This window comes from Hemicordylus capensis, chromosome 1, assembly GCF_027244095.1.
Source record: "Hemicordylus capensis ecotype Gifberg chromosome 1, rHemCap1.1.pri, whole genome shotgun sequence".
In the NCBI taxonomy this organism is placed as follows: Eukaryota; Metazoa; Chordata; class Lepidosauria; order Squamata; family Cordylidae; genus Hemicordylus; species Hemicordylus capensis.
Window position 1 is genome coordinate 86,059,156 of NC_069657.1, and position 18,422 is coordinate 86,077,577.

An 18,422-nucleotide genomic window follows, 5' to 3' on the forward strand; every position below is an offset into this window, starting at 1 on the left:
GAGATATAACAGACAGTGAGTCTTGACAGTACAGAGCTAAGATGGACCAGTGGTCTGATGATATAAGGCAGTTTTCTATGCTCCATCTAATGCTCAACTTGTACATTTGTAAATAAACCAAATACTATGAGGGCACCATGAGCCTCCAGTGATCGTTCCTCCAAGGGAAACCAAAACCCAAGTAGTGCCACAAACCTGGGACATCTCACTGTTTGAAGAAGGGTGCTTGGGTGTGTGTGGCAGTGTGTACAGACAGCCAGGGACTTTGCAAAAAGCACAGGCCAGCCCTGACTGTGTGTACGAGCTGCCACATGAGGTGCAGGATGGAAAGAAGGGGTATGAGCAGATTGGTTTATTACTGAGCAGCAAGGAAGCAAAAGGAGAGATTTAGGAGACAGTGTTGAGTCTCTTGCTTGCCTGCAGGCAGATAGCAGGAAGACTCTAGTAATCTGTCCCTCTGGCTCGAACCCACCAGCAACGCTCCCATTTCAGAAGCTTGCTTGAGTGCTCAGCAAACCTTATGGAGTTCCCTCTCTGGAAACTGGCTTTGTTAGGACAAAGAGAGAGAGGGTTTTCCCAGACATTCTGGCAGCAGGGACTGAAGAGTCTCTTTTCTGTTAGAGATCCCTCAAGGAGCTGAGAACATTTGGAAGAATCAGGGAAACAGGGAAGCTACTACAAGCTCTGGGTACCTTTACCTCAGCACACCATCCAAAAGAGTTGTGTGAATTGTCCGAGTCATAAGCATGAGAGAATCTTCACATTGTGGTTCGTATATTGAAACAAGCTGCCACCAGAAACTCCAGCCTAAGATAAATGCTTGTTTGTTGACTGACTGAACAAGGGATGCAACAAGCCCATGGTGGCCTGTGTTTCCCCTCATTGCTGCTTGTTTGTGGAGGCTGATACTAGCCCCTCTGCACCACACCCTACTGTGCCATGCTGCCTCCTTCCTCCTCTCACCACTGCTGCCCTTATGCTCCCCACTGTTTCAGGGCAAGTGGGAGGGGGATGCTATGGGTCCTCTTGCACCAGAACTAAATGACACATAGCATCCCCCCCACTTGCCCCAATACAGCAAGGAGCACAATAGTGGCAGTAAGTGAAGGTGTCAGGAATCAGGATCCACCCCACTTGCCCCTTGGGGAATCCTCAGAGTAGGAGGAGGAGCACCCTGATGGAGTTCAGGTAGAATTCTCAAGAGGATGATCCCGAGAAGGCCCAGGAAGAATCCTAGGCTGAGAAGGACCCCACTACAGCCCAGGAAGAACTCCAAACCAGGGAGGACTCCAGCAGGGTCCCTGAGGTGGACCCCAGCACAATCCCTGCCAAACCCCTGACCAAGGAGGAAACTGCTGAAGCCCCCATCGAGGTCCCCCAGGATCTCAAGAATCTGCAACATTCCACTTCCTGGGGTCTTCTATCATCTTTGGTATGCCCCCAGGACTGCTGGCGCTGTTACATAGACCCGGAAGAAACTCTTCTCACCGATTGTGAGAAGAGCTTCACTGTCTTAAGCAGTGAAACTGGCAGCTGAAACTGGCAGCAGCTGAAACTGGCTCAGCCCAAGTTTAACAGCGCTGGTGGTCCTGGGGGCATAGAGGCTTTTCTTGGTCATACTCTTGGGAGTTTGCCTGGGAGTCCAAAGATGGTAGAAGAATCTGTGGAACTTCCATCCTGTAGAAGTTCCAAGATGCCACACACAAGTGCGCGGGGCATCCTGGAGAGACCCCCGAGCCCGGGAATCTACTTGTGTGTCACCGCGCACCGCACCAACACACGATTAAAAAAATGAGGTTAATGGAGCGCTCGTTCCGTTAACCTCATTTAAGGGGAGGGGGAATAAGGTGGGCTAGCTGCCTTGGGAGCTCCCTTAGCCCACTTCCCAGGGATTGTGGGAATAGCCTCAATGCCTTGAAAGATATAGATTCATTCATTCATTCATTCATTTATTCATTCTCTCTCTCTCTCTCTCTCTCTCTCTCTCTCTCTCTCTCTCTCTCTCTCTCTCTCTCTCCATCCCACCCCCTCTGTGTTCCTGGCCTCGATTTCCTCCTTATATGTGATGGATCTAGGGCCCCTTTCCCAGCAGACGATCAGTGCTGTGACAATGCTGCTTCTAGAACGGTGCTGACCGTCTGTTGTAGTGAATGTCCAGACTCAAGTGGATTTAGCTATTATCTTGGTGCACAGAAAGGAGATGTGCAAGTCCCTCATATTTCCTGTTTTGAGGCTTGTCCATCTCACGGGTGGAAGAGGTATGAAGGGTGCATTTTAAACGTGACATTGTTGCAGAGGAACAAGAAATGGTGAGAACTCAATGCATCTTGTTCCTGGGCAAAACGACTCTCAGTTCAGGGATTCCTACCAATGTTTTAACGGGGATCACTATCATATTACTGGCTAGCTGCTGTGGATGCAGTTGGGAAGGGCTCTGGGCAGCTGAATAGCCACTAAGCAAATCAACTGTGTGATAGCACTGTCCTTATTAATGAGGACTTGCTGCCCCTTATACCTGGAACTCCTTTATTTCCCCTTATGCCTGAAATTCCCTGGCTGTCCCTCCCAGAATCTCTCTGCACTGCCTCCTCTCTTACTTTCTTCAGATCCCTCCTCAAAACCTTCTTTCCCATGAAGGCTTCAGCAGAGCCCTCTATTCCTCATGCCCTACTGCAACTTAGTCTAAGTATGTGTACATGAAAGGATTGCATATTCTTCCGCTGCTTCCCCTACTTCCACTTCTTTCCCTTCATCTGTTGTTTCCCTTGTGTCTATTTCTAGATTGTGAGCCCCTTAGGGCAGAGATCTATCCTCTTGTCTTTGATGTGCCATGCACATGCATGATACCATATACCTAAATATGTACACAATAAGATGTCTTGAAGGACCACCAGCACTCAGTCCAGGCATCCAGTCCAACCCCCTTAAGAATTCATCATGGTAGATAATTGGCAGTTATTGGCTCAGGAGCAGTCTTGTGTCAAAGTGGGGATTCTCTGTTGTGGAGGGGGCAGAGTGCTGGGACTCCGTCCATGTGCTCCTCCTGCCCTTTGACACACTAAGATACAGTTACAATTGTTGTCGCAACATGGATCTGTTAGGCAGGGCAGATGGGAGCCTTGGGATGACTCAGAGTAGATATCTCAATGCTTGGACTAGGAGGAAGCCCAAGTGTTTAAAAATTATGAGTAGGCCAGTAAAAACCCGAACAGTTGGCAACCCTAGCACGGGCAGAATGGAAAACAGTGTGGTAATCAGGGATTGCATTTTGTTCACGAAGCATCCTGCTTAGCCCCTACTGTACACAGGAACAGACCTGAAGCTGCTATAATGAATGCGATGATGAAACTAAGGGAAAGGCAATACTACAGGTGCATAGGACCATAGGAAGCTGCTGTATAATGAGTCAGACCATTGGTCTATCTAGCTCAGTATTGTCTACACAGACTGGCAGCGGCTTCTCCAGGGTTGCAGGCAGGAATCTCTCTCAGCCTGTGGAAATGGACGTTGGACATAAACCCACCTCGATTACCTGATGTACCTTGTAATCCCCCCGCCCCGAGTTACAGTACTGCCTGCATATACTTTATAACCCTGTGGGTTACCAAATCCTTGTTTGTAAATCTTTGTAGATATATGATGTACAAACAACCACTTTGTATATAAATGTGCTTTGGTAACATACTGTATGCTTTGGTAGTTTGTTGGTTCAATTAAAAAATCTTGTCCAATAAAAAAAAATCTTGTCCTATCTTGGAGAAGCCAGAGAGGGAACTTGAAACCTTCTGCTCTTCCCAGAGTGGCTCCATCCCCTGAGGGGAATATATTTCAGTGCTCACATGTGGTCTCCCCTTAAAATACAACCAGGGTGGACCCTGCTTAGCTAGAGGGACACGTCATGCTTGCTACCACAAGACCAGTTCTCCTCTCCTTCTCAGGTGCCCTCTGCTTGTTGACAGCACAATCCTTGTAACAAGGGTGGCTATCTATCTATCTATCTATCTATCTATCTATCTATCTATCTATCTATCTATCTATCTATCTATCTATCTATCTATCAGCTCTTCTTCCTTTCCATTCTACTCCTCCATGTATATCATCCAAGGATCTCATGCTCACATCTGGCTCTTGCATACTGCCAGTATTTTAATGGGTGTGTCCTATGCAGTAACTGATTCTCCATTGTGCTCTGCTAAGGGTGGTGATTTGGTGGTCATTCACATGAAGGGTTAAATGTAGTTTCCCCCTCTGTGGCTGTAGTCCCATGTCAATGAGTGCTGAATAGTGTATGTCTGTTCCATAACTGTGACTGAGCTGGAAGAACAGAAAGTAGCAAACGAACTGGGGCATGCATGAAATTTTGCAGCAGAGCTAGGCCTGACCTGCAAGTCAGAGAAAGTTTGATACACAGTAGTTGCTACTTTGGGCTGGTTCTCATGACCAACAGCCAGGCCCCAAGCCCTGTGCATGCTCTCGAGAAATGGCTGTGTGTTGCCAAAAATGAAGGTAGGCGGAGGGGGAAGTGATCATGTGCTAGGCCCAATCTGTGTAAGGATGCTAGCGCTGAACCAAATTGCATACCCAGAACTGTATTGCGATTGGAGGAAAAGCACACCCCACACCATCCTAGCCAAATTGTGGTGAGCACGTGTTAATTCCCCCCCCCCTTCCTCAATGTTTGCTGGCACACAGTCATTTCTTGGGGGAGTACATTGGACTTGGAGCCTGGCCGGATGTTCCTCCTACCCAGCTGACGGTCATGAGAACTAGCCTCTTGATTTGAGCTGAGACTTCAAAAGTATTGCTCAATTTTATCTAGATCTCACCCACAATCCAGAGTTCCTCTCTTTTGTAAATGTATTTCTTTGAATTTTATCTGCTTGCATTGCCAGATGGCAACCCAGAGATTCACCCTTTGCTTTTTAATCAACTGCTGAATTGGAAGACAACTGGGAGCGGTGCTGCCTTCTGCCCATTCCCGTCCTCTCCCCATTGCTCCTGGTTCTGAATGATACCCTCTTCCCGCCACTGCCTGTTGTGTGACATGCCTGGAGTTCTGAGCAATGAGAAGTGAGGGGACCACTAAGTGGCTGTCCCAACCCCCATACTGATGATGTATTCATACAATATAAAATATTCAGTGCATGGGTGGGGGGCACTTCAGGGGCAATATCCCAATACTCAGTGCATGGGGGGCACTTCAGGGGCAATATCCCAAAGGTAATGGTAGGGATTACATATGACTACTTGCTGAAGCAAAGACCACGTAAGTTAAAGCACAGAGGCTCCAGCTGTCCCTATTTACCAGGGACAGTCTCTATCTTCTGGAATCTGTCGCTGGGAAATCACTGGCTGACATGATCTGTAGCATTGTGGAGAGGGAATGCGGCATGTTGGGGCTGCTGAAGTGGCAGAAGGCAGCCCCAGTGCTGGTAAGAATGGGTGGTAGTGCAAGCAGGACTTCTGCAATTTCTCCCATTCATCACAATGTAGAAAACTGAAGAAGCCCTGCTCGTGCTGCTGCCTGCTGTGACCAGCATCATCAGGCCTGCTTTCGAGCTCCACAGCAGCCTTGATGTGCAGCATCTGTCTCTAGAATGCCAAGGATCAATCATGTATGTATGTATGTATGTATCTGTACATGTGTAGCCCATTCTTCTAGGGGTGTGCAGAACTGGTTCAAATTGAACAGGGTTCGATTCGAACCAGCCCAGTTCGATCAGCTCAAAACTGAACCAGACTGGCCTAAAAAAAAAGGGTGGCTAGTCTGAGTTAGAACTGGACCAGTCCAATATGGACCCGTTCGCCCAGGTTCGAGGGCTATGCTTCTAAAGGGGAATCCTCTTCTTCCAAAGAGCCCAGAGTGGTGTACATGGTTATGTTTATCCTCACAACCACCCTGTGAGGTAGATTAGGCTAAGAGAGTGAGTTTTGTGTCTGAATGGGGATTGGAACTTGGGTCTCCCCAGTTCAAGACCAACAGTCTAACCACTACACCACACTGTCTAAACCACAGTTCCTATTTTTGCCTCTTGAGGATGCCTTGTTCAGTTTTTCCCCCATGTGAGTTTAACAACAGAATTGTCCTTCAGGATTCAGCTACTTCCTCAGCGTCTCTAGAAATTAACTCTCCCAGTAGGTGGGTGGATCGCCTGAGAATTTAAAAGGTTCACGTTTTGCAGAGAATAGGTGAGAATCCACTCAAAGCTCTCACAAACACACTGCACGTCCTAGATGATAGTTTGCTCCCAAGGATGTTCTCAGCTAGCATTCCAGGATCAGAAGCAACTTAAAATGTATTCTGTGTAGGTCTCCCACTCCAGCAGGTGGCGCTGTGGTTCTACCTGGAATAATGCACAGACCGTCGGATGAAAGGGAAAAGAGGCAATGACACCTGTGACACCTTAAAGAACTCAGAAGTGTTAGCTTTTGTAAGCAAGAGTCTACTTCATCAGACCATGAAATGAACAGAAAAGGCAGCAGAGATACATATGCAGATACATGGATAGAGATAAGCTGCAAGAAAAAAGCCATTTACAATGCATGACTGAGAGGCACTGGGATATGTTTTATACTGTTTATTTATATAGCACATTTTATTTGTTTGTTTGTTTGTCATATTTATATACCACCCTATATAAAATATCTACAATCTAATCAAACCCAAACCTAAAAATCTTATAGACAGATTAAAATTACCATAAATAAAACTTTAAAACTTCACAACATCATAAACGAAATGCCTGATAAAAGAGATGTGTTTTCAAAAACAGGTGTGTTTTCTGGTCGTTTAGAAACAACCAGAAATGGGGAGATTCTGATTTCATTTGGGAGTGTGTTCCAGAGCCTCGGGGCAACCCTAGAGAAGGCCTGGTTTGGGGTCGCCACTCAGTGAGTCTGTGGCAACCACAACCGGACCTCCCCTGGTTATCCTAAAGTTTTACATGCCAGAACTTTGAAAATCATATTGTGGAGTAGTCCTAAGGAGTGTTATAAGTATACCTACAACATAATGTGACCAACAGGTTTACAAACACTTGTATCTTAGAGGTATACTCACAGCTGTGAGGGGCTGCACCTCCCTGCTGAGTACATAGTTAGTGGCAGACCAAGATTTATATCCGTATAATTCATCTGAATCTGCATCAGTTTTTCTGGCAGCAACTTGGGATCAGGCCTTCTCAGTAGCTGTCCCTAGGAACACACTCCCCATGAAACTATGAGGTTTATCATCCATGGAGGCTTTCAAGAGAGTCATAAAGACCAACTTTTCCAGCTTGACTTTCAATAACATTTAAGTTATTAAGATCCCCTGCTAACTGGGCAAAGAGGCACCTTTTACCGTGGTGATTCTCTTTATTTAGCAGGGGGAGAGTAACTGGCCCTATCCACCCCCAGCACAGTACCTTCAGTGACTGTTGCTGGGGTCTATCGTGTTTCTTTTTAGAATGTGAGCCCTTTGGGGACTGGGAGCCATATTATTTATTTATTATTTCTCTGTGTAAACCGCCCTGAGCCATTTTTGGAAGGGCGGTATAGAAATCAAATTAACAACAACAACAACAATAATAAGTGACTTAATGTAACTTAGTGTTTTAAATGGTTTTATTTTGACTGTGAACTGCCCTGAGCCATTTTTGGCTGGGCAGTATATAAAAGAAAAATTAAAAAGCAATATGTGAAATAGCAGCGTGCAATGTGTACTGCTCATATACTTAATATGGGTGCATGCAGCCAGCTCTCTGAGACTTCTATGAGCACTTTGTGAAGATTGGTGGCATCCATGGGTTCTTATGAAGTGACCCTAAAAGACACGGAGAGATATCCTGATGGCAGACATACACTGCCCGTAACCATGGAGAAGCTGTTGCCAGTCTGTGTATACAATACTGAGCTAGAAGGACCAATGATCTGATTCAATATAAGATGTTCTCCCTATGTTCTCCCTATGCTCTCCTATGAAATGGAAAGAAATTAGGGCTGTGACACTCATCACCAATAAGATGTAGGTGGGTGGTTCTTCCCTTGGTTGCCAATTCATTACAGGTCCATTCATAGGGACTGCATGCAGTATTGCCAACCTATTTAGTTCTGAAGGGAGATTCCAGCAGCCCACAAACATTATCACTTTAGCTGGGTGGGAAGGCCACCCTGTTGTGTTTTGTCAGTAATTTATGATCAAAATAGTCAGGACTTTATAAATACTGGATGAAGGATTCTTATAAATCTTTAAAACAAAAATAAAGCTATATCTAGTGGGAAACAATTATGTTATCCACCCACTCTGTCTCTGCCAGCTCTCACTCCTCCACATTCTTGCCTTGTTTATTCTTCAGAGTTGACTATCACAAATTGCATTGGAATGATTCCACAAGCAGTATTTAAGCTGGAGGCCAGTGTGGTGGCTAGAATGCTGTACTTGTATAGATGTGAAGACCAGTGCCGCCCTTGGGCAACTTGCTTTTGGCCTAGCGTCTCTCACAAGGCTGTGGTGAGGCTAAACATTGTTCTGAACTCCTCAGGACAAAGGTAAGATAAAAAATAAAATAAAATAAAATAAAATAAAATAAAGAGGGACAATCTTTGACACTGGGACACCATGGGTGGAGCCCACCCTGAACCCTTTTCTCCCTTATAGAAAGTACTTTGCAAAGTGAAGTGTTCAGACATACCCAGCATGAATGCATGTATTCTTGATTTCTTCATTTAGCATGTTTTGTCTGCCTCAATCCATGAAACCATAAATTAAAGTATAAATATAAAATAGAGAATTCATATCAGTGTGAGAGACAGCTGTTTATGTTATTTTCAGTTTACCCCTTAAATAAAGCAACCCCTCTCCACCAATGGAAATGTCATTTCTCGTGTGTTTATTCCAAATCTTATAATAGTTCTCTTAAAATCTCCATTTTGGAGTCCTGAAATATTCATTTTTAAAAATAACAAAATAGTATTGCAGATACAACAATTACTGAAATCACGACTCAACTTTATTCTAAAGAACACCTTACAATTTAGCAGTCAGTTTACAAGAATCTGTCTATCTATCTATCTATCTATCTATCTATCTATCTATCTATCCTTTTGTAATTTCAAATTTCAGGATGAAAGGGCTTGCTCATGACTCTTGAACAATTGCCAGTAATGATACCAGAAACGCTATAAGGGTTTTGAATCCTTCACTGTATCCAGTCTGTTAATATTAAATGAAGCAAGAGGAATTCATTGATAATGCATATATTTCTTTTGCATACTTCAGTTAGTTGCTTCCAAGTGATGGGAGAGCAGCTTGATTTAGACCCAATATTTATGCGTTTTTGTGGTGAGCATTTGGAAAAAAAACTTCAGAAACAAGTTTCTTCGCAGTTTGTAATGCTGGAGAATACACTTTGATGCTGCTGAATGCATATGCAGGGGCGTAACTATAATAGGGCAAGGGGAGACAGTTGTCTGGGGGCCCACTGCCTTGGGGGGACCCCCAGAGGCAAGTCACATGACTGACTCCCTTAGCCGCACACCCGCCCAGACTTCCTTCAGTTGTATTCATCCTCCAAAACTGATGTGAGTATTAAGACCTGGAGCTACCAGAACAGCATGTCTTTCTCTAGTACCATTAAATGACTTGCATTGTCCACAGTTTACAAAAATAATTTAGGATGATGTTCTATTGTGGTGTGTGTGTGTGTGTGTGTGTGTGTGTGTATACACACACAGATTGAGAGAGAGAGAGAGAGAGATTTTACTCCGCTTTTTGTTACCACTATTCAGCCTCATTGAAGATTTCTTTACTTCATGAGCTGAGCTTCAGTGAGGGGGTGCATTTTAAAATCTTGTCTCTGGGCCCACTCCAACCTTGCTACGCCCCTGTGCATATGTATTATATTAGAAGTAGTAGAAGTATTTATTGGTGGACATTCTATCTAACATCCTGTTTTATAGCTGCTTCCCTCACAAACAAACAAAAAGTAATCTTATATAGATTTAAATAAGAATTTATTCACAAACAACTCCATTTTCTCCTTCCCCTTCCCCTCCCTTTTTCTTTCTGACTCCACCCCCCCCCCCCACTCTCTACAGGATCCCCACTGGGACAAACTTCTCAACAACAAAACATAAAAGGTACTGGATAGAATACAACACATCCTTTTAATTTCAATGAGCACACTGTACACAGATAATACATGTGTTGAACATAACACATGAATAGGGCAGGAGATAGCTCTGTTTCTACACCTTTGTCATGAATTGCAGTGCCTTCTCTTAGCTACGCCCTCCACTACATCTCTGTCCTGCTCCTACTTCCCATCTTTTGCAATCTCAGACCATCGTATTGCACAATGTGAAGTTTTTCTAATTCTATTAGTTAAGACTTTCTGGACTTGATTTCATTCTGCTAACTAGATTCTCTACTGAATGAAGAGCTAGTGAATCTAGTGAGTTGCTTCAGATTTATCCTTTTTCTCATTGGCTTGAATATTTTCCTTGGGTGGCAGTGGCAGTATCTAACTCTAAAAAATACTGAAGTAATGCTACTGGAGTAATGCTGCTTACTCTTATCTTCTGTAGCAGTGGGAAGCTTCTCCAAATGGTTGATTACTAAGGCACAACAGGTGTATGGATTCTTTTCATTCAGTAAGCTGTTGGCCATAGGAACCATGGTCTCTGCACATCAAGCAACGCATAGTAGATGAAAGACTCCACCAGTAATAGGAAGCAGCAGCATACACTAATGATTTCATTAATGGTGAGAGCTACTACAGCCAAGAGCACAAATTGGACACTTGGCAAATGACAGCTCTTTGCTGAAGTGTTGAGCTCTCCTGAATTCAATTGGCATTTGTTGTAATAACCTCTGATTGGAGTTTTGGGAGGGGTGTGTACCTCCTGGCCTTACCTGTGTTTCATCAGCCATTCCCCATCAGTGCTGTGCCATTCCAGTTAAAAGCTCAGGAAGAACATTCAGTCTGTCCTATAGTGTCTGTCCATCTAATCAAATCAGACATACTGTGAGGTCTTGCACACAACCAGTACAGGGGTGGGGAGAGAGGGTGGGGTGGGGAAGGCAGGGCTGAATCTACCTCCCCCTCAGACGATCTCCAATCTCCTCTTGGGCGTGCCATTGCACACCCCCATGATCCGCATTGCTCCAAGCAGCGCAGACCACTGGAGGTTGGGAAAATGAGTCCCGGCCTCCAGGAATCCCAAAATGCACTGTGCAAGCAGCACAGTCCATTGGGGGGATTCTCCCATTAGTCAAGTGCTCTAGGCGCCAGACTCTGTGTGTGCTTGGGCTGTGTGCGGTCTGAGTGCACACACAATCCTGGACATGTGGTTGAGGGCGCGCTCATGCCCTCTAACCCCAGGTAGGGACTGGCTCAAAAGGTCAGGCTAGCAGGGGTGGAAGCAGCGGGATTGGGAGCAATCCTGGCACTCCAGACGAGCAGCCCAACCCAGGCTGGGCTGCCACAGCCTGGGTTGGGCTGCTCGCGTGAACCGCCTCTGTATATAAGATGCCGTTTAAATTTTTAAATAGGTTGCATTTTTAAAGATTGTAATTAAGCCAGCAATATCTCATTGACAGATCATACTGAGTGTGGTGATGCCCATTCCTATGCCTTTCTGCCAAAGTGAGGCACTCCTAAATCAGAACCCAGTGGAATACAACTGTGGATGGATCCCAGAGCTAGGTTGATTCTAGCATTGCATTTTTAACACATGAACCCCCTTGTTTGGGGGGTCGACCTGATCACTCTATTTATTGGGGGGAAGGAATTGTCCCTCAAGTCAGATTATCAAATGACTTATTTTATTTTGCATTGGTTTTGTATGTTTTATTTTTGCCCCTTGCAGTGGCTTAGTTCATTTGCTCAAGTGATCTAACCATACCCAAATTCAAATAAGTCAACCCTTGTCCCCGATTAATTGGCTGCCTGCCTTTTGAGTCCTTACCAAACAGTGCTGCCCCACCCATTCCACACACACCTTGTGTTCATCTTTCCATAATTAGCACATGCACCCTATCCTTTTGTCATCCAGGAAGTCCTTTTCAGAAGTTTGTTCTGTCTTGTGTTCTTTGTTTTGACCCCTATCGTTGCCCCCAACTTCAATGTTCTTCTGAGAGCAAGATATTCTCCACACAGCAGGCTTTACCATGAGTTTACTGGGAGACTTTACTGCGAACTTTACCCAAAAAACAACACAAAAAGTTGATTTTTAAAAAAACCCTGGATATCTGCCGATATGTGAACACACACCCTCCATTCTGGAGGAGGTGTGAGCTAAAGGACTTTAAAAGCCTTGCGAGAAAAACACCCAGGCCATGGACACACACATCTATATATTGAATTCTCTTGGGACATGCGTGCCCAGGATTTGGCGGCGGAACTCTCGTGACACCCTGTGAGAGTTCCGAAGTGAGGACTGAGAAGGAGAGGGGGAAGAAAGTGCCGGCGGTGGCCGGCCGGCCAGTGGGCAGAGGAGAGGGGAGAGAAAAGTGATGGTGGGAAGTGGGTGGGGGGAGAGAAAGGTGGTGGCGGGCAGCGGGCGGGGGGAGAGAAAGGCAGCGGGGGGCAGCGAGCAGGGGGAGAGAAAGGCGGTGGGAGGGTGAGGGGAGAGAAAAGCCACGGCAGGCAGATGGGAGGGAGAAAAAACGGCAGCGGCAAGGCCCTTCTTAGCCGCCCGCCGCAGCTCTGTGTGTGGGGAGGAATTGGGGGGGAGGAGGGCTGGAGAGCACGGGGCCGGAGGGAAGGGGAAGAGAGGAGAGACGGGGCAGAAAGAAGAGGGAGGGGGAAACAGCCAGCCCCAAAGCGCTGCACAGATGCTCTGTGCGGGGTCGGCTAGTTGTCTCAATTTCTTCTGGAGCTTCTGAATGAACAGAGGCGTAACTATAGGGGGGGCAGGGGGGGCACGTGCCCCGGGCGCCATCTTTTCTGGTCACATGGGGGGCGCCGCCATGACCAATTTTTTTAAAAAAATTGTTAAATTTTTTTTGTTAATACAAATGTTTCCTGCTCAGTGCAGCAGCGCTGCAGCAGTCAAGGGAGCGCGTCAGTGCCCCCTTCCCCACGAGTGGTCCCTTCCGTGCCGCCTGCGCCCCCCCCATTGCTTTGCTGGCGCCTGGCGGCCAGTCAGTGGCCTGGCTTGGCGGCGGCGGGCGCTTGTGAGGAAAAACCTAAGTATAATGTAGTATGTTGGGGGGGGGGATGGGGGGCACAGTGGGGGGGCGCCATTTCAGTGCTTGCCCCGGGCGCCGTTTTCCCTAGTTACGCCTCTGTGAATGAATGCCCCACCATTGCTTTCTAGCCTCCCTGCATCGTGAGCTCTGCTTGTCTGCACATGCTGCGCACAGGCCATACTTGGAACCATTGGACTGGGTGTTTGCTAGGTACCCCAGAACCTACTGGAATCCCAAGACTAGGTTATAGGCTAGCCAGGCACCCGAGGATGCAAATCGAGCCATGTGAAGGTTGTACTATGGCATGGAACTTCAAATCCTCTGCTTGGGATCCACTCCTACCCTTCAAGGTTTGTCTGATCAGTTGAAACAGAATAGGCAAAAGTTCCCTTCTCCCTCTTCTCTTCCTCTTTTTCACTCTCTCTACTTTTGTGTTCCTCGCTACTGCTCACACACCCTTTCTCTCCCCTCCCTTCCCTTCTCCTCTCCTCTCTCTCCTCTCCTCTCTATTCCGAAACAGCCTTCAGCTTTCCAAACCTTTCTTTCATTGCCTGTTTCTTGGATGTATTTTCATTTAATAAAAATCCTTCCTCTGGAAAAGGTTTCTGGAAAAGACCTGGCTTCCTAACTCAGTAGTTTCATGGATATTTTCTATTTAACACCCCAATTGTCCAGACCAAAAATTATGCTTGCGGCTTAATTTGGTTGTAGTGCTAGTAGTGGTGACTGAGAACCCACTCGTCTGATTAGCATTTCATGGCTGCAGGAGGGAACAGCTTCCCTGGTACTAGAATAATTTCTCCAGAATTGGTTAAATGTCCCTGCAGCGAAATTACTCTCGGACATGCAAACCAGGTGCACTCATGTGTATGATACACAGATGTGAGCAAGCAGGGTCAAACTTTTCTGACCCTGATTCAGAAAAGTTCATGGTGATTGTTGGAGATGAACTTCCAGTGCATTGACCTTTTGCACCAACTGTCCTAATGACCACTAGGGGCATTGGGAGTAGAGACAGTGAGTAAGGGTCTCCCTATCTGTCCCTACTCTATGACCCCTGAACTGACTCTGCAGCACTTCCCGTGCTGAGTCACAATCCTGCCTTTCCTCCTAGAGAGCAGATGGAAACATCTCTCTCCCTCTCCTTACCTATCCACTATGTCGTCCTTTAGATTAGATATAGGTCTTTCCTATCTAAGTGTATTTAACCAATAAATGTTTAGTGTTTAGTCATACAAGGATCTCCATGTGTTTTCTCTAAATAGCTGCAATATCCAAACCATCCTCTGCTACCTACTCTGTAACTGGAGTGTGTGCTCATTCTTCTTTAAGCTTTAAATTTGTGTTTTTTTAAATTAATATTATAATAAGGTAAACTTTATAGTTTTTATTTCACGAAAAGAGGTGCGCGGGAAGTCCAATTGTGTTTATTATGGATGTTATGATTATTGTTAAAAATTAATAAAAATTAAATTTCAAAAAAAAAAAAAAGAGGAGTGTGTGCTCATTCCTTAGTGAGCTGCTGTTTTACCTATTGTAGGTAAAAATCAACAACCTCTAACACTTTTCTGACCCTGATTCAGAAAAGTTCATGGTGATGAGATTCATGGGTACACAGAGTGCTTCTACAGCAGTCACCTGCTTTACCAATTGGCCAAGGAACATCCTAACTCTCCTTCTGTCAACAGGCTAAAAAAGCCAAATATCTTCCACCATTTGATTGACTACTACTGCTGCTCTTTGTTGAATTCTTTATTTCATGCCATTGTAAAACCTTCCATTTATTATTATTTTTATCATTCATTACAATTATGTATACAGTGCCTCAAAAATCAGGAGCTGCACCACGACTATTAAAGAGAACAAACCTGGCTCACAGGCTTACAATGCAAGGAAGACAAGAGCACGAGGAACGGGGAAGGGACACAAAGGAAATGGGTGGGGAAGAGGAGAGGCAGAGATTAGAGGTCCAACTTTGGGGAGAAGAGATACATTTTCAAATGCTAGTTTTATTGAATTGCACTTCATATTTTTAAGCCAGTTGCCATGAGTGCTTCTTTTTTTTCCCTGTAGAAAGGCAAACAATTACTCATCATCATGGTTACACATATGCAGAAGACCTGAATTTGACCAAGAGCCTTCTAGAGTTTTGCCAAATACACATCTTCACATGGAAATAGACACGCATGGTGTTTGCCTGCATCCTTGTGATATGCATTTTAGGGTCTATATACTAAAAGTATCAAAAGAGGCTTCATTATGTCTAGTGTTGAGTTGTGTCTCATTCTGGGTTGGAGTTCCAGAAGAAGGAGAATCTTCAGTTAGAGTCAAGCCAGCTATATTGTGCTAAGCTGGGTCACAGACCGTGCTGTGTGAAACACTTTCACACATTTTCTGTCAGCTAAGTGGAATGATAGACAGCATGGGAAACCAAGCAAATGATTTGATTAAGTGTGATATAAAGTGTATGGCCAAAGATGCTATTACATTGGGTTTATTGCACTTGTTGGCATGGCAGTAAGGCATCTTGGAGCAGGAAAGTCATAGAGGTGCTGAACTGATGAGGAGTCTATTAACACAACAGCATGGAGAAGACAAACTGGGAAACACTTCATTCTCATGGTGCCAGGAGAAAGGTGCCTGTACTCCCACTTGGATTGAGAGTAGGAGACAATGACAACAATGACAACAATGACAACAACAACAACAACAACAACAACAACAACAATTTATATGCTGCTTTTCAACAAAGGTTTCCAAAGCGGTTTACATAGAGAAATAATAAATAATTAAAATGGCTCCCTGTCCCCAAAGGGCTCACAATCTAAAAAGAAACATAAGATAGACACCAGCAACAGTCACTGGAGGTGCTGTGCTGGGGGTGGATAGGGCCAGTTACTCTCTCTCTGCTAAATAAAGAGAATCACCATGTTAAAAAGGTGCCTCTTTGGCCAGTTATCAGGGCACGGTACCCAATCAGGAATTCCTCATGGCTCACAGGAACATATTAGGAAGCTGCCTTATAGTGAACCAGACCCATCTAGCCTAGCATTGTGTACACAGTCTGACAGTGGCTTTCCAAGATTTTAGGCAGGAGTCTTTCCCAACCCTACCTGGAGATGCCAGGGAAGGAACCTGGGACCTTCTGCTTGCAATGGATGCTCTGCCACTGAGCTATGGCCCATCCCCTGTCCAGTCCACACCTGCAATTTACTTGCATTCTTCCATACAATTGTATGATGTATTGATGAAAATATCAAATGGATAATCTTCCAAAATTTACAGAATTGAATTGTGGAACATTGTAGGCATTCAGGGGAAAGAAGGCAAAGTCCTAGAGACACATCTCATTCTGTTGTGACCTGAAGAGGGGGACATTATCCACCCATTTTCTCTTTGCATAAAAATTGGGTTAGGAACACAGGAAACTGCCTTATACCGAGTCAGACCATTGGTCCATCTAACTCAGTATTGTCTATACAGACTGGCAGTGGCTTCTCCAAGGTGGCAGGCAGGAGTCTCTCCCAGTCCTATCTTGGAGATGCCAGGGAAGGAACTTGGAACCTTCTGCATGCAAGTATGTAGGTGATCTTCTCAGAGTGGACCCATCCCGCTAAGGGGAATATCTATAGTGCTCAAAAATGCCTCTCATTCAAATGCAAAGCAGGGCAAACCCTGCTTAGCAAAGGGGAAAATCCATGCTTGCAATCACAAGACCAGCTCTCCTCCTAGCTAAGCAGCAGATATGTACATAGATGTCTAGTACTTTAGAGTAAAACTTAGCCATTGTTTTAAGAAGAGAGAATTGTTAGCAATCGGTTGGTCTGAGATAAGGACTGAACTGTGTCAGAGGGGGTATGTATTAGGACAGCTGAGCTTGGCACCATGAGGGATATTCAGTTCATATATCATCATCTCCTGCAAGTTACCTATTCTGTTTACCATTTTTTTTAAAAAAACAAAAACAAAACAACAAAAAACAACAGCCTCTAGCTACCAGGATTGTGGTGAATATGTGTTCTGATGGCAGGTGGATTTAACAAGCACATTGACCTGGCCCTTGTGGACAGACGCTAGGCAGAAGATTATCCTCACTTAATTTGGCTCCAAGTAATCCAATTTCTGTTGCAGCTACAGGCTCCCTGACCTCTTGATCTCCACTGTGGAGTCTATTTAATGAGGAAGCCAGTGAGACTTCCTGAAACAGCTTTGACCCTGCATATTGGTCCTGGAAATCCACTATCCCTCACCCATGCCTTTATTCTACTACCATCCTGTTTTTAGTGGTATCTTCCCAAGCAGTCCATTCAGTACCATTTTACCTTTTCTGGCATGTCAGAGGCCCTTGGAAAAGAAAACTCAGATGATTATTCAGAAAACCAGACAGTGCTGTGAAATATAATTCAGTCATGACTGTGTCTCCATGCAAATCTTAGCTGCTGTTATATATGTAGACTATGGTCTGTACATATGAGGACTCCGTGAATCCTGAGACTCTCCACCCCAATTTTCATAGTTAGAAAAGCTTATAGTCATCGTGGTTATACAGATGCATTTGAAAATATGGTTGCAAATATGCTAAAGATTCAGAAGCAAGAAGACGTAGTGAAGAATATGGGCCAGGAAATGAACAAGAATGCTCTTGCTTGGGTATAGAAGGGAAGAAGTATTAAAAGACAATCCTGAATTAACTATCTGTCTCCTCTTGTCACTAGGCTATGTATAGTTAAAGTGCACGTCTGTCTGTCTGTCTGTCTGCCTGCCTGCCTGCCTGTCTCTCTCATATTTACATACACACCTCCATCTAGAACAGATTGATTTAACTGTATCTGGACAGTGATGTTCACAGTTAAATTTACCTATTATAAAATGCCAAGGAAGAGTAAACAACAGATACATTTGTTAAGAAATGGATTTAATTTATCTAATTTTGGAACACAGGACAATATACAGGATAATATTCACTCATATATGTTGTTTTCTACTATTTAATGTAAATTATTTGTTGTATTATTGCAATATGTTGAAAGTGACTGCGATTTTGATAGTTTTAAAAAAACCACTTTCTGTATGTTTATATTTATTTTGGAACTTTTCGTAAATGGGATAAAAAGAAAACATGGGGGAAAGCTCAGTTTCCTTCTCTTCCGAAGTCTAATTCTGTAGAGTTGCCACTTGGCTAGATTTAAATAGCCTAGCTGTGATGTTTGCCTAACTGTTTTAATATGCTGATTAAAATCATTCTCAA